Genomic DNA, 20,857 nt, shown 5'->3' with positions numbered 1-20,857 from the left:
ATGGTCTGTTTTGAGAGAAGCTCTTCATGCTTCCTCTCCATGGTGACAGAGGGATATCCTTGAGCCTTAAACACAAAGGATTCTTCATTCACTTGAATGATCAGTTCAACTCTATCAACATCAATCACAGCCTTTGCTGTGGCTAGGAAGGGTCTGCCAAGGATGATGGATTCATCCATGCACTTCCCAGTCTCTAGGACTATGAAATCAGCAGGGATGTAATGGTCTTCAATCTTCACCAAAACATCCTCTACAAGTCCATAAGCTTGTTTTCTTGAGTTGTCTGCCATCTCTAGTGAGATTCTTGCAGCTTGTACCTCAAAGATCCCTAGCTTCTCCATTACAGAGAGAGGCATGAGGTTTACACTTGACCCAAAGTCACACAGAGCCTTCTTGAAGGTCATGGTGCCTATGGTACAAGGTAGTGAAAACTTCCCAGGATCTTGTCTCTTTTGAGGTAATTTCTGCCTAGACAAGTCATCCAGTTCTTTGGTGAGCAAAGGAGGTTCGTTCTCCCAAGTCTCATTACCAAATAACTTGTCATTTAGCTTCATGATTGCTCCAAGGTTTTTAGCAACTTGCTCTTCAGTGACATACTCATCCTCTTCAGAGGAAGAATACTCATCAGAGCTCATGAATGGCAAAAGTAAGTCCAATGGAATCTCTATGGTCTCAATGTGAGCCTCAGATTCCCATGGTTCCTCATTAGGGAACTCATTGAAGGCCAGTGGACGTCCATTGAGGTCTTCCTCAGTGGCATTCACTGCCTCTCCTTCCTCTCCAAATTCGGCAATGTTGATGGCCTTGCACTCTCCTTTTGGATTTTCTTCTGTATTGCTTGGAAGAGTACTAGGAGGGAGTTCAGTAACTTTCTTGCTCAGCTGTCCCACTTGTGCCTCCAAATTCCTAATGGAGGACCTTGTTTCAGTCATGAAACTTTGAGTGGTTTTGATTAGATCAGAGACCATGGTTGCTAAGTCAGAGTGGTTCTGCTTAGAATTCTCTGTCTGTTGCTGAGAAGATGATGGAAAAGGCTTGCCATTGCTAAACCTGTTTCTTCCACCATTATTGTTGTTGAAACCTTGTTGAGGTCTCTGTTGATCCTTCCATGAGAAATTTGGATGATTTCTCCATGAAGAATTATAGGTGTTTCCATAGGGTTCTCCCATGTAATTCACCTCTTCCATTGAAGGGTTCTCAGGATCATAAGCTTCTTCTTCAGATGAAGCATCCTTAGTACTGCTTGGTGCATTTTGCATTCCAGACAGACTTTGAGAAATCAAATTGACTTGCTGAGTCAATATTTTGTTCTGAGCCAGAATGGCATTCAGAGTATCAATCTCAAGAACTCCTTTCTTCTGATTTGTTCCATTGTTCACAGGATTCCTTTCAGAAGTGTACATGAATTGGTTATTTACAACCATTTCAATTAGTTCTTGAGCTTCTGTAGGCATCTTCTTCAGATGAAGAGATCCTCCAGCAGAGCTATCCAAAGACATCTTGGACAGTTCAGAGAGACCATCATTGAAAATACCTATGATGCTCCATTCAGAAAGCATATCAGAGGGACACTTTCTGATCAATTGTTTGTATCTTTCCCAGGCTTCATAGAGGGATTCTCCTTCCTTCTGTCTGAAGGTTTGGACTTCCACTCTAAGCTTACTCAATTTTTGAGGTGGAAAGAACTTTGCCAAGAAGGCATTGACTAGCTTTTCCCAAGAGTTCAGGCTTTCTTTAGGTTGTGAGTCCAACCATATCCTAGCTCTGTCTCTTACAGCAAAAGGGAATAGCATAAGTCTGTAGACCTCAGGGTCAACCCCATTAGTCTTGACAGTGTCACAGATTTGCAAGAATTCAGCTAAAAACTGATGAGGATCTTCCAATGGAAGTCCATGGAACTTACAATTCTGTTACATTAGAGAAACTAATTGAGGCTTAAGCTCAAAGTTGTTTGCTCCAATGGCAGGGATAGAGATGCTTCTCCCATAGAAGTCAGGAGTAGGTGCAGTAAAGTCACCCAGCACCTTCCTTGCGTTGTTAGCATTGTTGTTGTTTTCGGCTGCCATGGGTTCTTCTTCTTTGAAGATTTCTGTTAGGTCCTCTACAGAGAGTTGTGCCTTAGCTTTTCTTAGCTTTCACTTCAAGGTCCTTTCAGGTTCAGGATCAGCCTCAACAAGAATGCTTTTGTCTTTGCTCCTGCTCATATGAAAGAGAAGAGAACAAGAAAATGTGGAATCCTCTATGTCACAGTATAGAGATTCCTTGAGGTGTCAGAGGAACAGAGAAATAGAAGAAAGAGGTAGAAGAATTCGAACTTAGTGAGATAGAGTTCGAATTGTGCATTGAGGAGGAGTGGTACTCCATAAATAGAAGGATGTGAAAAGAGGGGAAGAGATTAAGTTAAAAAGATTTTAAAAATATTTTGAAAAACTTGAATTGATTTTCGAAAACTAAGAATGGAGAAGAAATCAAGTGATTTTTGAAAAAAAGATTTTGAAATTATAAATCAAAAAGATATGATTGAAAAGATATGATTTGAAAACAATTTTAAAAAGATTTGATTTTAAAAAATAATGACTTGCCTAACAAGAAAAGATATGATTCAAACATTAAACCTTTCTCAACAGAAAAGGCAACATACTTGAATTGTTCAATCAAATCATTAATTGTTAGCAAGTATCTTTGAAAAAGGAAAGAAATTGATATTGAAAAAGATTTGATTGAAAAGATATGATTTGAAAAAGATTTGATTTTGAAAAACTTTGAAAACTTGAAAAAAAATCTGAATTAAAAACAGAATCTTCCCTCTTGTGCCATCCTGGCGTTAAACGCCCAGAATGGTGCACATTCTGGCGTTTAACGCCCAATGCTCTACCTTTTTGGGCGTTAAACGCCCAACCAGGCACCCTGGCTGGCGTTTAAACGCCAGTTTGTCCTTCTTCACTGGGCGTTTTGAACGCCCAGCTTTTTCTGTGTAATTCCTCTGCTGCATGTTCTGAATCTTCAGTTCCCTGTACTATTGACTTGAAAATAGAACCAAGATCAAATAAACAATGCATGCAAGACACCAAACTTAAAATATGACACTAGACTCAAACAAGAAACATAAAATATTTTTGGTTTTTATGATTTTGTAAATTTTTTTGGTTTTTTCAAAAATTAAGTGAAAAAGAAAATAAAGGTATCAAAATTCTTAATGAGAATTCCAGGAATCATGCAATGTTAGTCTAAAGCTTCAGTCTAAAGGAATTAGACATGGATAGCCAAGCTTCAGCAGGACATTTCATTCAAGAGCTAAATTGATGAGAATCAATCAGCTTTGGTGATGATAGGATCATCACCTTGAAACACTAGAATTCATTCTTAAGAACTCTGAAAAATACCTAATCTAAGCAACAAGATGAACCGTCAGTTGTCCATACTCGAAACAATCCCCGGCAACGGCGCCAAAAACTTGGTGCACGAAATTGTGATCACTACTTTTCACAACTCAAATAATCCCTAGTAATGGCCCCAAAGACTTAGTGCTCAATACCATGGCATAAACACAACTTCGCACAACTAACCAGCAAGTGCACTGGGTCGTCCAAGTAATAAACCTTACGCGAGTAAGGGTCGATCCCACGGAGATTGTTGGTATGAAGCAAGCTATGGTCACCTTGTAAATCTTAGTCAGGCAGACTCAAATGGTTATGGATGATATATGAATAAAACATAAAGATAAAGATAGAGATACTTATGTATTCCATTGGTGAGAATTTCAGATAAGCGAATGGAGATGCTTTGTCCCTTCAGTCTCTCTGCTTTCCTATTGTCTTCGTCCAATCCTTCTTACTCCTTTCCATGGCAAGCTTATGCAAGGGTTTCACCGTTGTCAGTGGCTACCTCCCATCCTCTCAGTGGAAATGTTCAACGCACCCTGTCACGGCACGGCTATCCAGCTGTCGGTTCTCGATCATCTCGGAATAGAATCCAGTGATTCTTTTGCGTCTGTCACTAACGCCCCACACTTGCGAGTTTGAAGCACGTCACAGTCATTCAATCATTGAATCCTACTCAGAATACCACAGACAAGGTTAGACCTTCCGGATTCTCTTGAATGCCGCCATCAGTTCTAGCCTATACCACGAAGACTCTGATCTCACGGAATGGCTGGCTCGGTTGTCAGGCGAGCGCTCGGTTGTCAGGCGATCAACCATGCGTCGTGTATCAGGAATCCAAGAGATAAACATTAGAGCCTTGTTTGCTTGTAGAACAAAAGTGGTTGTCAATCACTTGTTCATAAGTGAGAATGATGATGAGTGTCACATAATCATCACATTCATCAAGTTCTTGAGTGCGAATGAATATCATGGAATAAGAACAAGCTGAATTGAATGGAAGAACAATAGTAATTGCATTAATACTCGAGGTACAGCAGAGCTCCACACCTTAATCTATGGTGTGTAGAAACTCCACTGTTGAAAATACATAAGAACAAGGTCTAGGCATGGCCGTGAGGCCAGCCTCCTAAAGAGGGTTCAATCATAAAAACATGATCAAAAGATGATCTAGAGATCTAAAGTGATCAAAAGATGAAAATACAATAGTAAAAAGTCCTATTTATAGGGAACTAGTAGCTTAAGAATTACAAAGATGAGTAAATGACATAAAAATCCACTTCCGGGCCCACTTGGTGTGTGCTTGGGCTGAGCATTGAAGCATTTTCGTGTAGAGACTCTTCTTGGAGTTAAACGCCAGCTTTTATGCCAGTTTGGGCGTTTAACTCCCACTTTGGTGCCAGTTCCAGCGTTTAACGCTGGAAATTCTGAAGGTGACTTTGAACGCCGGTTTGGGCCATCAAATCTTGGGCAAAGTATGGACTATCATATATTGCTGGAAAGCCCAGGATGTCTACTTTCCAACGCCGTTTAGAGCGCGCAAATTGGGCTTCTGTAGCTCCAGAAAATCCACTTCGAGTGCAGAGAGGTCAGAATCCAACAGCATCTGCAGTCCTTTTCAGTCTCTGAATCAGATTTTTGCTCAGGTCCCTTAATTTCAGCCAGAAAATACCTAAAATCATAGAAAAACACACAAACTCATAGTAAAGTCTAGAAAAGTGAATTTTAACTAAAAACTAATAAAAATATACTAAAAACTAACTAAAACATACTAAAAACATACTAAAAACAATGCCAAAAAGCGTACAAATTATCCGCTCATCACAAGTATAGTTCTTAACTCACCAGAAATCCACTTTATCAATTTAGAAAGGTGTCACAGAAATTTGAAATTAAAATACTGGGAGTTTGAATCCCAGGTCGTCTCCCAACGAGTTGCAGAAAAGTGTGCTATTTTATTAATCAGATGTTTTCAAAAAGGTTTGAGTTGAGTAAACAGGAAATAAAATTGGAGAATTTGAATAATGTAAATAAAAGCCTTGACTGGGAGTTGATTAGTTGGAAGTCCCAGTATTGTTGAATTACTCTCTAGATTAATTGATAATTAAAGGTTATCCTATTTAGTTATCTCTTACTAGGTAAGGGAAAGTCAAACAAGTCGGAATGCTACGTCCGTTCACAAGTTGCAACCCACTTAATTAAAAGGGATTGGTGTTAGTGACCAGAGGGCAATCCAACAATAAACCCAATTACAATCTTTCTTTTAAGCCTTCCAACTCAAGGGTTCCTTTCAATCAACTCCCCATCAAGTTAGGGAACTACTCGCTCATTGTGAATGTAAAATTCATAACATATGAAAGGGAATTGAAGAAAGACATTTAAATAAAAATCAAAATAATCAATTAAAAATAAAAGTAATCCTTGTATTAAATAATCCTAAAAATATTCCAATGGTAAAATTAAACAAAGCAAAGGACATGGGAGAGTAAAGCCAAGTAAAGAAAACGAACTAGAATGACGAAGTTTTGATGAGGTAATAACTCTTCTCAGTATCCCAATGCAAAAAGTGGTAGAAAAATAAAATCCTAAGAACTATGAATGTCTAGAGAGAAAAACCTATAGGAGGACTAAAAACTAGATCTAAAACTAAAATTGTCTAGAATGAATTGTTGTTCTGGTTTCTACATGTTCTCTGGCTCTAGTCTGCTATTCTGGGCCGAAAATTGGCTCTAGTATATGCAGATCGCGCTCGTCACGCGATTGCGTCATCCATGCGGACGCGTCATTCGCGTTTCTCCCTGCCACGCGGTCGCGTCGCCCACGCTTCCGCGTCACTTGTGCTTTTCCAATCCGCGCGGTCGCGTGAGCCATGCGGCCGCGTCACTTCTCGCTGGTTATTTCCTCAATTTCTCGTGTTCCTTCCATTTTTGCTAGCTTCCTTTCCAATCTCCAACTCATTCATGCCCTATAAAGCCTGAAACACTTAACACACAGATTATGGCATCGAATGGAATAAAGGAGAATTAAAATGCATAATTAAAAGTCTCTAAGTAGCAGTTTTCAATCATGTAATAATTTCAGGAAGGAAATATAAATGCATGCTAAATTAATGAATAAGTGGGTAAGGATCATGATAAAACCACACAATTAAACACAATATAAACCATAAAATAGTGGTTTATCAACCTCCCCACACTTAAACATTAGCATGTCCTCATGCTTAACTGAAGGAGATAAGATAAATAAGTATGAACATGTAGAAACTCATGCAATGCAATGCAACCTATATATATGAATGCAACTATATGATTCTTGCCCACTTGATCAAAAGTAAATAAGCTCTTCAAAATAATTATAAATCAAATTCCACTAATTCTACCATTATACATTAAGACAGATAAAAGTGCAAGAAGATAGCTCATGAAAGCAGGGAACATGGAAATTCAAGCATTAAACCCTCACTGATCATGTATGTACGCTCTAATCTCTCTAGTGTATAGGGTAATCACTCTATCCTTTTCTAATCATGCTCTCTAACTTTTGTTCTTCTCCTAACTAATCAACAACAGTTAATATACCAATGCAAATATCATGAGGTCTTTTCAAGGTTGTAATGGGTCCAAGGTAAGGGTAGGGATACATATATGGTTAAGTGAGCTTATAAATTAAATCTTTAATTAACCCAAGCTTTAACCCAACCTATATATTTTATATAACCTTAGAATTCATACCTAGCCACCCAGAATTCCCTTTTACATTCTATACTCATGTATCAAATTTTGTCATATGTGCATTGATCTTTGAATTCTTAATTCAGCATTGGGGTAATTTTGTCCCCTTATTTATTTATTGATTTTTTTTTACATTAAAATAAATATAGCTTATCAATGCACATAGATTTTAAATTCTTATAGTTTCACATGAGTAGGTATCCAAATTCCCATTGTATTATCATGACACATTCCCTTAATAACTTTTGTTCCCACAATTTCCCATACTAAACTAGCATACACAATTCTATCTTAAGCTAACCAAAGATTCAATTTGGGATATACAATTGTTTTTCTGCTTAAGGCTAGTAATGTGGTAAAATATAGCACAAATGGGATTTAAAGGCTCAAAGTGGTTAACAAAGGTAATTGAAAAGGGTAGGCATAATTTGGATAAGTGAGTTTAAACAAATAATGGCCTCAATCATATGCAAGCATACAAACATAATAAATATTGGACATATAGGATGAAACAAAATATAGATTACAATCATAGAGAAGTAAACACACAAGAATAAAATAATTATGGTTAAATAATGTAACCATGCATAAAGGCTCAAATCTTTACAGGTTGTGTGTTCTTTAGCTCAAACATCATGTTCCAAATACAACTTCGAGCAGATTTATCATAAAAAATATTTTTAATTAAAATTAGTGAAATTTTGTTCCAAAGATAGAGTCTTAGAAGAAATTTATTGTCTTTTCAATCAAGTAGAATATGCATGCAACTAACCTATTACTATGCAATTTATCCTATTCTATAAAAGAAAGAAAATCTAACTAAAATATCCTAATTTATTGGTGCTAGGAAAGAGAAATTACCTCCGGAAGTCAGGTACTGACCGACCTCCCCACACTTAAGGCTTTGCACTGTCCTCGGTGCCATCTGTCAGGAACAATGGTGGGCTGGTGGCAGTGTCTCCACTGTTGGAACCGTCGTGGCTCCCTGTGCTGGTGAAAGAAGTGGAATCCGGAGTGCCTGGATCGTCATCGGGTCGGTGATTGCCTGTAAGTAGCTCCTTGAGGTATTTGAAACGGCGGTGGTTGCGGCGCTTTCGGAGCTTAGCTTTCTTTTCGTGTTGGTCTAACTGCTTCAGTATTTGATGCAGCAGCTGACTAGTAGATGGGGGAGGAGCTGTAGCATCCTCTGTGGACTGGCTGGTAGTGGCAAGTTGTGGCCTGAGATATCTCCTGTTAGGGACATACTGATCATCCCGTGGAAGAATGGCTTTGGTGTCTCCAGCTCTGTAGGATACTCCGGCTGCTGAGATAAGATCAGAGACCAATGCAGGGAAAGGTAGGTTGCCCGCGATCTGCACATGTTCCATAGCATTCTGGATATGTCTTGGTAAATTAAGAGGCTGGTCTGTGAGGATGCACCATAGTAGAACGGCCATGTCTGCTGTGAAGGAGGACTCATGAGTACTCGGGAAGACGTAATGGGACATAATCTGTGCCCATACGTGAGCCTCTAAGGTGAGTGCAGAAGCCGAGATTCCCTTAGGACGGGAACGATGGTATCCGAAGATCCATTTACTGCCAGGTTGAGCGATAACTTTGAGAACAACGTCCTAGTCAAAGGTGTATGCCTGGCGCTTGATTGCGGCTTTCTGAAGGGCGTCCAATCCTTTTGGAGCAGGTGGGAGATCTAAGGCTTGCTGTATGGCCTCTTCTGTAATGGGGACTTGCTTCTGGCGTAAATAGACGAACTGCAGAGTTGGCAGGTGGAAGTTGGAGTAGAACTCAACAACCCAAGAAAGATTAACCTGTCGTGGCTATTTCTGTAAGAATCCCCAATGTCTTTGTGCAATTTGTGGCTCAACAAATTCAGCAATACGAGGCGGAAGGATAAGAAGGTGTTCATTGTTGTAATTTCGAGCTGCCAGAATAGGAAACATTTGCTCACAGTAGCGATTTGGGAATCGTGCAGTGTCCTTGGCTGGGAATGCTCTCTCCTTTTCATCAACCTTGATAATCCTTTTAATTCTTTTTGTTGAGGGCTTGACTGCAATTGAAAAAGGTCCTGCCATTAATGCTCTCTTCGTTCCTTTCCTTGTTGTGGGTTTAGGGGTAGCTTTCTCTTTGCCTTTCTTGGTGGCCATTCTGAAAAAAAGGAAGAGAAAGTAAGTTAAATCCAAAGAGATAAAGCAAGGAAGGGGATTGAGTGAGTGATAATCAGTGCACGGTAAAGATGAATGAAATAAACACATGGTCATGACAACATGTGAAAAGATCATTAAAAGAAATAGAACAAGTGCATGATAGGGTAAGTAGATGCAAGATGATTATTGGCATGCCGGCAAGGGCACAGTAGCATAGATCAAGCATTACTTCGTAACAAACTATCACGTTTGTATTGGCAATTAAATTCAATTAATAAAATGGTAAAGGGAATTTGTGAAAAATATGCTTTGAATAGTAGAAAGTATAATAGAGAAGTGCATAATGCCATATGGGCTTTTTCACAAACACATAGCATGCATGGTAAATAAGGTATGGAAAGTATTAAAGCAAACATGCAAGCAACCCTTTAAAAAAAATTAATATATAATTACCAACAATTTGCAACAATCTACAAGCATATAATGAGGAATAATAACTCAAATAAATTTCTAACACCATGTAAAAAGGAAAGAAGAAGAAAGAAAATATGGATAATGAAAAGAAAAAGAAAAGAAAAGAAAATAACATATAAAATAAGAAGAATGATAGAAAGGAAGGAGGGAAGAAGAAAATAAAACCTTGTTAATGGAGGTGAGAGAGAGAGAGTGAAAGGTGAGATAGAAGGAAGAAGGGAGAAGGAAGAAATAAGGAGGGAAAAGAAAAATTAGGATTTGGAGAAGAGAAAGATAAGATATGTTGGCAATTCAGGTTGAGCTGTGCGGCGCAATCGACGCGGTCACGTGGGGCACGCGTTCGCGTGATTGCGCTTTAATTCAGGTGACGCCGTCACGTCAGTCACGCGGTCGCGTGACCCATGTTATGCTTCTGGCGCGAGTGCAGCCTCACGCCTGCATAACTCTCTGTTCGAATTTATATATTTGCCAAATTTAGGGTGACGCGATCGCGTGGGGCATGCGATCGCATGAGTGGGCTTCAGAAAGGACTCACGCGGACGCGTCAGCAACGTGGTCGTGTGATAGAGATTGTGCGTCCAGCACCAATCCAGCACTACTCTCGCACAATAATTCGTTGTGCACCCCCTTTTTACGTCGAAAATCAGGTCACGCGACCGCGTGGGGCACGCGGTCGCGTGGTAGGCCATTATTCCCATGTGACGCGGTCGTGTGGGATGATTTGTGCCACTGGCACGCCTCCAGCCATGCACCAGCGTGACTCTCTGTTCATTTTTATTTTCTCACATCTCCTTGCGACGCGGACGCGTCGCGGATGCGGTTGCGTCGCGTGACATTTTTTTTTGAAAAAGTATGCAAATGCAGATGCACGAAATATGCTGAGAAAGAGAAGAGTTATTAAGTAGAAAAATGAAAAATAAAGAAAAGAACGATCATACCATGGTGGGTTGTCTCCCACCTAGCACTTTGCTTTAACGTCCGTAAGTTGGACGCTCCACTAGCTCAATCTTCTGCCATGTGGGGATCTTCCAAGAGGAAGATCTCAAGCTCTTTATTTTTCTGCATCTTCTCGCCATGGTACAGCTTCAGATGTTGTCCATTAACTTTGATAAGTTTAGAACTTGAAGGATGGCTTAGGTGATAAACTCCGTATGGTTCGGCTTTCTCTACTCTGTGTGGACCTTCCCATCTTGATCTCAACTTGCCTGGCATGAGCCTCAGTCCAGATTTGTAAAGGAGGACTAAATCCTCAGGCTGAAACTCTTTTCTCTTGATGTACTGATCATGTACAGCCTTCATCTTCTCCTTGTATATTCTTGAGTTCTCATAAGCTTCTAGGCGAAGGCTCTCCAGTTCTTGCAGTTGCAACTTCCTTTCAACTCCGGCTTTCTCAATTCCCATGTTGCACTCCTTGACTGCCCAAAAGGCTCTGTGCTCTACTTCAACTGGGAGATGACAAGCTTTTCCATAAACTAAGCGGAAAGGACTCATCCCAATGGGTGTTTTATATGCTGTCCTATATGCCCATAGTGCATCTTGTAGCCTGGTGCTCCAGTCTTTTCTATGAGGTTTGACTATCTTCTGCAAGATACGCTTTATCTCTCTGTTTGACACCTCGGCTTGCCCATTGGTCTGAGGATGGTGTGCTGTTGCAACCTTATGAATTATCCCATGCTTCTTCATTAATCCTGTTAGTTTCCTGTTACAGAAATGGGTGCCTTGATCGCTCACGATTGCTTGTGGTGATCCAAAGCGGCTAATAATATGGTTTCTCACAAAGGAAACAACAGTGTTAGCATCATCAGTGCGGGTAGGAATTGCTTCCACCCATTTGGAAATGTAATCCACAGCTAACAATATATAAAAATAACCATTAGAATTTGGGAATGGACCCATGAAGTCAATGCCCCAAACATAAAAAATTTCACAGAAAAGCATAATTTGTTGAGGCATCTCATCCCTCCTAGATATATTACGAAATTTTTGGCATGGTTGACAAGATTTACAAAACTCAGCAGCGTCTCTAAAAAGAGAAGGCCACCAGAATCCACAGTCTAAGATCTTTCTAACTGTTCTTTGAGGGCCAAAATGTCCTCCACTCTCAGATGAGTGATAGGCCTCTAAAATGGACTGGAATTCTGATTGAGGCACACAACGTCTAATTACCTGATCAGCGCCACATCTCCATAAATATGGGTCATTCCATATATAATATTTAGACTTGCTTTTCAGCTTGTCTCTTTGATGCTTAGAAAAGTGTGGAGGAAATGTGCGACTAACTAGATAATTAGCTACAGGTGCGTACCAAGGGACTACCTCAGATACTGCGTGCAGGTTATCAAATGGAAAATTATCATCTATAGGAGTAGAATCATCCTTAATGTGCTCAAGGCGACTCAAGTGGTCTGCCACTAGATTCTGGTTACCACTCCTATCCTTTATTTCTAAATCAAATTCTTGTAATAGCAGTATCCAACGTATGAGCCTTGGTTTGGACTCCTTTTTAGCTAATAGATACTTTAAAGCTGCATGGTCCGAATACACTACTACTCTAGTACCAAGTAAATAAGCTCGGAATTTATCCAGAGCAAAAACAATAGCAAGAAGCTCTTTCTCAGTAGTAGTATAATTGGACTGGGCAGTGTCTAAAGTCTTAGACGCATAAGCAATAACAAAAGGATCCTTACCTTCACACTGAGCCAACGTTGCTCCTACTGCATGGTTGGAAGCATCGCACATGATTTCAAACGGCTGGTTCCAGTCTGGTCCTCTCACAATTGGAGCTTGAGTCAGGTCGGTCTTCAGCTTATCAAACGCTTGTTTGCAATCCTCACTGAACTCAAACTCAATATCCTTCTGCAGTAATCTGGATAAGGGAAGTGCTACCTTACTGAAGTCCTTAATAAATCTCCTGTAAAAACCTGCATGGCCAAGGAACGAACGGACTTCCCTCACAGAAGAGGGGTAAGGCAAACTAGAAATAACATCCACCTTTGCTGGATCTATAGAAATGCCAGTATTAGATACAACATGTCCCAGTACAATTCCTTGTTTAACCATAAAATGACATTTTTCAAAATTTAATACAAGGTTTGTATTGACACATCTATCCAATACTCGAGATAAACTATCCAAGCAAAGGTTAAAAGAATCACCATAAACGCTAAAATCATCCATAAAAACTTCCATACAGTTCTCAATCAGATAAGAGAAAAGACTTATCATGCACCTTTGGAAAGTGGCTGGTGCATTGAACAGGCCAAAGGGCATTCTCTTGTAAGCATAAGTCCCAAAAGGACATGTAAAGGTAGTCTTTTCCTGATCCTCAGGAGCTCTATGAATCTGGAAATAGCCTGTGTAACCATCTAGAAAGCAATAATGTGATTTACCTGACAGGCGATCCAGCATTTGATCAATGAATGGAAGAGGGTAGTGATCCTTACGAGTAGCTTGGTAGAGATGCCTGTAATCAATGCAGACCCTCCAGGCGTTCTGTACTCTGGTTGCTATGAGCTCTCCATGCTCATTATTCACTGTAGTTACTCCAGACTTCTTGGGCACCACTTGTACTGGGCTCACCCATTCACTATCTGAGATGGGGTAGATAATACCTGCCTCTAATAGTCTGGTTACTTCCTTCTTGACAACCTCTAAAATGGTGGGGTTCAATCTTCTTTGGGGTTGACGAACAGGTCTTGCTCCTTCTTCTAAAAATATCCTATGCTCATAAAATTGAGGATTGATGCCTACTATATCTGCTAAACTCCACCCAATTACTTTATTGTGCTTCCTCAGCACACTAAGTAACTGCTCTTTCTGTTCAGGAGTGAGGTCTTGTGCAATGATAACTAGAAACTTCCGCTGGTCCTCAAGGTAAGCATATTTGAGGTGTGGAGGGAGGGGTTTCAATTCCAACTTCTGGTCATGATCTGGCTCTGGATTATCTGGAACTGGTGGCAGTGGTAGAGTGCCTGCATTGTCCTCGGAATTCCCCACACTTGGATCTTGTCCTATGTACTTATCTTCAAACTCTTCCTGGTGAACTTCAGCTACATTTTCATCTATGATGTCACACTGGAAGATAGAACGATCTTCTGGAGGGTTGTTTATGACTTCATTCAGATTGAAGATTACCATTCGGCCATTTATTTCAAAAGAGTATGTTCCTGAAAAAGCATCCAATTTGAATTTTGATGTCTTCAGGAATGGTCTCCCAAGTAGGATTGATGATGGCTTATCTGAGTCATTATGGGGCATCTCCAAGACATAAAAATCAGTGGGGAATGTGAGCCCTTTAATGTTCACTAAAACGTCTTCAGCAACTCCAGCCACTGTAATAATGCTTTTATCTGCTAACACAAAACGAGCTTCCGACCTTTTTAAGGGAGGGAGCCTCAAAAAATCATATACAGATAAAGGCATTATACTAACACATGCTCCTAAATCACACATGCAATCATAAATTACTACACCACCAATAGTACAACTAACTATACAAGGACCTGGGTCACTACACTTTTCAGGTAAATTTCCCATTAAAGCAGATATAGAACTTCCTAAAGGAATAGTTTCTAATTCATTAATTTTGTCTTTATGTATGCACAAATCTTTTAGAAACTTTGCATATTTAGGTACCTGTTGAATGACATAAAAAAGGGGAACAGTTACCTTAACCTTTTTGAAGATTTCTACCATTTTGGGATCAGGTTCCAACTGCTTCCTGGGCTTCCTTGCAAGTTGTGGAAATGGAATGGGAGTGGTGTTTTCTGCAGTGTCTGCACCTTTTGGTGCTTCATCCTGTGGTTGAGCTTCCTTTTCTTCAGCTATGTCCTGTATATCCTCCTTCTCTTTAACATCTTCTATTTCTACTACCTCTTCAACTGAGGCGTGTTTTGGTGGGCCTGGCTCCTCCTGATTCCTCTCCTGCAGTGTGGTTCCAGACCTTAGGGTGATGGCATTAATGCCACCCTTTGGTTGGGTAATGGTTGAGAGGGGAGTCCACCAGAGCTTGAGGACTGGTTGTTGGAGTTGTTCATTGATCCAATCTGTGAGACAAGGACTTGCAAAGTAGAATTCAAACCATTCAGAGTAGAAGTAAGGTTGTTTTCCATGGCCTGTTGTCTCCGATCAATGGCTTGTAGTAATTCATCATTAGGAGATGAAGATGGGTAAGTGATCTGAGAAGTCTGCTGAGATGCTTGAGGCTGTCTTAAATGAGGTGCTCTGTAGGACTGATTCTGATTCTGCTGCTTGAAGTTGTTATTGTTATTCCACCTCTGATTTCCATTATTATCTCTGCCTCCTCTGTTATAATTGTCCCTCCAACCCTGGTTAGAATTGTCTCTCCAACCTTGGTTAGAGTTATCCTGCCATCCTTGGTTATAGTTGCCACCCTGATAGTACCCTTGATTGGGGCGGTCATGAAAGTTATGAGTGGCTGCTACAGTGTTGTCTTCTGGTTGGAGTTGCGGACACTCATCGGTATAGTGACTGTAATCTGCACAGATTCCGCATACTCTTTGTGGAACCAACTACTGGCTGTGCTGTGGTGGAGAAGGCTGAACTTGCTGAGGTTGTTGTTGATTCAGTTGCATCTGCTTCAGCAAGTTAGTCATTTCACATAAGCTCTGAGCTATAGCAGCAGTCTCTTTACTAGTGGATACCTCTGCAACAGCTCTTGACCGACTTTGTCTCTGCCTATGATTCCTAGTAGAGTCAGCTAAGTCGCTGATCAATTGTCATGCTTTTTCCGTAGTCTTATACTTTTTCATAGAACCATTGCTAGCACCTTCCAGTGTGGTCCTATCTTGAGATTTCAAACCCTGTGTGAAGTAACTAAGCAGCATTATCTTGTCAATCATATGATGGGGGCATACGTCTCGAAGATTATTAAAGCGTTCCAAATATTCATAGAGGGTCTCAGATTCATCTTGAACGATCATAGACATGTCCTTCCTCAGCTTATCGGCAACTTTAGCTGGAAAGAATTTATCCAGAAACTCTCTCCTAAGTGTATCCCAGTTGGAAATAGTTGTTACGGGTTGAGTGTAGTACCACTCTCTTGCCTTTCCCTCAAGAGAAAACGGGAAGGCTTTCAACAGAATGGAGATTTCATCAGTGCCATCATGCTTCACAGTAGAACAGGCAGTCTAGAAATCCCTAAGATGCTTAATAGGCTCTTGAGCAGGTAAGCCATGAAACTTGGGCATCAAGTTGAGTAGTGAAGACTTTATTTCAAAATCTACAGCTACTGCTGAGTGGTGTGCCTAGAATGGTTGGAGCGTGAAATCAGGGGCTCCTTCCTCCTGGATAGTGACTCTTCTGGGTGCTTGATGACAAGTCATCATATACCCATTTTTCAAGCTAATTTCACTTGTTTTATTAGTCTTTATGCACTTTCTTGCATCCTAAGTAAGTGATTTGGAATGAAAATGCATAACTTCATTAAATCAAACAACCACCATGAAATTAATGCTAAATCATGAGGTTTAAGCAAGAATTAATTGATTTTTAATGAATTATAAACCTTATGAGTTTAGAGATACTTTGAGTGGTTGTTTTGGTTTCTTGTAGGTGAAGAAAGGAAGAAAAGAGGAAAAACGTGGCTTAAAGAAAGCGTGGCCCAAGGGAAGAAGAAGTGTGGCGCATGGAAGGGAGGAAGCAAATATTGCCCTCCACAAGGGCACATTGCCCTCCACAAGGGCACACTGCCCTCTAGGAGGGCAACATAAGGAAACAAGGCTTGAGAGGCAACTCTGCCCTGCCCACGACAAGGGCAGAGCACAAATTGGTGCCATGAATGAAGAAGAACAAAACATTGGCCTGCCCTCCTCAAGGGCAGTATCGGGCTCACCAAGGGGAGAAATTCAAAGAAAAAGTTCACCATTGCTTGCCACAAGGATCAAACACGGAACCATGAGGAAACAAGAAACTAAGCCTTACTTTGGTGCCAAGAAAATCAAAGAAAAGAGGTAGCGTGCGCATCACACAAGGATCGAACACGGGACTTCAATTTGGAGACATTGCCCTGCCCTCCGCAAGGGCAGGGCAGCATTTTGTTGTGGCACGGCCAGCGCACCAAACTGGCGCACCAAGGCATCACTCGGCAGCACCAGCAGCACGCACAGGCACCATTCTGGCGCGCCAAAAAGTTCTGCCCTGCCCTCCGCAAGGGCAGGGCAGCGTCCTGGACGCACCAACGCATCACACGCACGCACCAATGGGCCAGATGCATCATTTTCTGCCCTGCCCTCCACAATGGCAGGGCAGCCTCCTGGAAGCAATTTTTCATGGGCCAAAAATTGAATTAAAAATCCAATTTAATTCATTTCTTCACCAAATCAAAAGCCCATCCAAATCCCAAGATCCAAGAATAGAAAGTGTATAAATAGGAGTTAGTTTGATGTAATTAGTACTTTTACTTTTACCTTTTTACTTACTTTTGAATTTGGAACCTTCTTTTGAATTTTGGGAGATTTCATTGAGAATGAGGAACTGAGATTTCAGAGAATTGGGGAGGAGAATTGATCTCTCTTCTTCCTGGTTCTTGTTTGAGCATTTTTATTTTTCTTGTTTGAGTCTTGGGTGTTAAGAATTGAGGAAATTCTGTCTCAATCTCCACTCAAGAGCTCTTTAATTTCTCTTCTGCATAATTGAGTTCATTTACATTCCCTTTACTGCTTCTTCTTTAATTCCTTGTTAATTGCTTTGAGAATTTAGATCTGGGAAGGCAATTGAGATCTAGGCTTTGCTACCTAGTCTCTGGAGTCCTGAGATCACATTTTCCTTTTGGTTCTTCTGTGAACCTCTTCTGCAATTAATTTCCTTACTGTTTGAGTTCTAATTACTTCTAATTCAATTTCTGCTCTATCAATTGTTGCAATTCAATTTCTCCTTGCTTAGATTCTGATATCCCATTCCTCAAATCCCTTTTTCATTCAAGCAATTTATATTCCTTGCACTTTAAGTTACTGCAATTTACATTTCTTGCACTTTAAGTTTCAGTCATTTAATTTCTTGTTCTTTAAGATTCAGTCCTTTTACTTTCAGTTCCTTTTAATTTCTGCAATTCTTCCCTTCTCCCTTTACATTTCCTGTTGTTTAATTGCTGCTGGATACAAAACACTCAACCAATACTTGATTCGCTTGACTAAATCAACCACTAAACTAAAATTGCTCAATCCTTCAATCCCTGTGGGATCGACCTCACTCATGTGAGTTATTATTACTTGATGCGACCCGGTACACTTGCCGGTGAGTTTTGTGTCGGATCGTTTTCTGCACATCAAGTTTTTGGCGCCGTTGCCGGGGATTGAATTAGATTGACAGTGATTAAGTAAGGTGGTGGTCTAGATTAAGCATTTTTTTTCTTTTTAACTAAGCACATTAACTGTTTGACACATTGTGTCACCTAACCCTCTAACCACATTCTAGCATTAGAATGTCCATGTTTCATTTGGTTTGTTTGTGATTCTTGCAAGTCATGGATGCTGAGGTGCGTGAAGAGGGAGTGAGTAACAATACCCAGCCTGCAAGAAGGGTGTTGGCCTCTTACACTATCCCCAATGCAAGAAACTGCGGGAGTAGCATACTTACTCCCAACGTTCATGCAAATAATTTTGAGTTAAAGCCTCAACTTATCACTCTGATGCAGAACAATTGCTCCTATGGAGGAAGTCCACTTGAAGATCCAAACCAACACTTATCCATCTTCCTCAGGATTTGTGAAACTGTCAAAACAAGTGGTGTGCATCCAGACATCTACAAGCTACTGCTGTTTCCATTCTCTCTGAAGGATAAGGCCACTCAATGGCTAGAGACATTTCCCAAAGAAAGCATCAATAATTGGGAAGACTTAGTGAGCAAATTCCTAGCCAAGTTCTATCCTCCCCAAAGGATTATCAAGCTGAAAACAGAGGTGAAAACATTCATTCAAATGGATGGAGAGTCGTTGTATGAAGCCTGGGAAAAATACAAGGCCTTAATCAGAAAATGTCCCCCAGAAATGTTTAGTGAGTGGGATAGACTCCAAAACTTCTATGAAGGGTTGACCCAGAAAGCTCAAGAAGCATTAGATCATTCAGCAGGAGGCTCATTGCAGTTAATGAAGACAGCAGAGGAAGCCCAAAACCTCATAGAGATGGTGGCAAACAATCAATATTTCTTTGCTCATCAAAGACAACGCCAACCAGCCCAGAGAAGGGATGTGCTGGAGCTTGAAGGTGTTGACGTTCTCCTGGCACAAAACAAACAGATGCATCAACAACTTCAGCAACAAATAGAAATAATGGCCAAGAAAATTGATGGACTGCAAGGTGTTGCAGTAAACACACAACGCCAATCTCAAACCTCACATGGGTGAAATCAATCTGAAGAAAGTTTTGGGACATTCAATTTTGAGCAACAAAGCCCTGAGCAGGTGCAATGCATGAACAACACTTCAAGTTCATTTCAACACAATTTTCATGGTGATGCACACAAGACACCCTGGAAGACTCATTCTAATTTAAGGTGGGGTGAGCATCAGAATCAAGGACAAAGGGACTTCAACTCTGGCAGCCTCAGCAACACAAGCAACCATAACCATTCATCCAATAATACTAACCAATTCAAAAATTCACAAAACACATATCACCAACCCCATAATAATTTACAAAACCACCAGAATAACTTTTCCACAACCACATCCCACCCACAAAGTACCCCCACAATTAATTCAGACAACTTCCAACAACAACCATCTCATTTCACACAACCACAACCAAATCCAGACTCTCAAAGAATTTCAAGTCTAGAGAAAATGATGGAGAAACTCATGAAAAATCAAGAGATGGCAAGACAAGATCAGGAAACTGCAAGGAAAGATCAGACCCTGGCATTCAAAAACTAAGAGACCTCAATCAGAAACCTTGAGAGACACATGGGGCAAATGGCTAAGCAAATTTCAGAAATGGATGAGAAGAGAGCGAATGCCTTCTCCAATGTCACTGAAGAACACCCAAGGGACAAAGGAAAAGCCACAAAATGGGAGGAGTGCAAAGCAATCACAGTGGGAAGTGAGAAGACTATGAAGAAGGAAGCCATCAATCAGGACGAACACAACAGAGAAGTTCCACAAGAAGAGACAGAGGGGAAAAGTAAAGAGGATCAAGAAACCAAAAATGTACAAATTTCAAAGGGATACAAGAACACCCTTGAATCACAACTACAAGAGAAGAGAAAAGGAGTGAATCCTTATGTCCCCAAACTTCCATACCCTCAGAGGTTTAAAAAAGAAAATGAGGATAAGCAATACTCAAAATTTCTGGACAAATTCAAGACACTCAGCATCAATATTACTTTCTTGGAAGCACTTGAACAGATGCCACTATATGCCAAATTCATGAAGGAAGTATTGACAAAGAAAAGATCCCTGAAGGAAGGACAGATTGTTGAGATGACAAAGGAATGTAGTGCTATCCTCCAAAGAGAGTTGCCAGAGAAGAAAGATGATCCTGGGAGTTTTTACATACCTTGCACCATAGGAAACATAACAATTGAGAAGTCATTCTGTGACCTCGGTGCAAGCATAAACTTGATGCCTTTGTCTCTAATGAGGAAACTTAAAATTTCTGAGCTGAAGTCCACACGAATAGTTCTCCAAATGGCTGACAAATCCACTAAGCAAGCACTGGGAGTTGTGGAGAATGTGTTGGTAAAAGTGGGAAAATTCTTTCTCCCTGCTAACTTTGTTATCTCAGATATAGAAGAGGACCCTGACACTCCCATCATCCTGGGAAGGCCTTTCCTAGCTACGGGCAGAGCATTGATAGATGTGGAAAAAGGGGAATTATTGCTGAGAGTGCATGATGAGCATCTAGCATTCCATGTTTTTAAAACCTTGTATGAACCCATTCAAGAAGAAGATTTTATGAAGGATAAGGCCAGAGATCAAAGTTTGAAGGAGGCAGTCAATGAGTTAACTCCAAGACTTCTAAATCCATGCTTGAAAGCAGTAGAGATGGTGCAACAAACCAAAGAAGTCAAGGAGGAACCAGATCCAAAACCCCCAGATGAGAAATTCAACATCCCAGACAAAGAACAACCAAGGCAGGGAGTATCTTTTGAGAAAGAAAAGAAAAAAATGCCAAGA

At 40.5% G+C, this 20,857-nt stretch overlaps 1 non-coding gene across 1 annotated transcript; it reads left to right on the top strand.

Annotated features, from left to right (window-relative positions):
- The first annotated feature begins 1,553 nt into the window (after nt 1-1,553).
- Nucleotides 1,554-1,661, top strand: LOC130972297 (small nucleolar RNA R71). Its single transcript, XR_009083485.1, has one exon. It is a non-coding gene; the product is annotated as a small nucleolar RNA R71 (small nucleolar RNA).
- Nucleotides 1,662-20,857: the final 19,196 nt, after the last annotated feature.

This window comes from Arachis stenosperma, chromosome 3, assembly GCF_014773155.1.
Source record: "Arachis stenosperma cultivar V10309 chromosome 3, arast.V10309.gnm1.PFL2, whole genome shotgun sequence".
NCBI classification, from domain to species: domain Eukaryota; kingdom Viridiplantae; phylum Streptophyta; class Magnoliopsida; order Fabales; family Fabaceae; genus Arachis; species Arachis stenosperma.
This window is presented reverse-complemented; position numbering and strand designations above follow the sequence as displayed.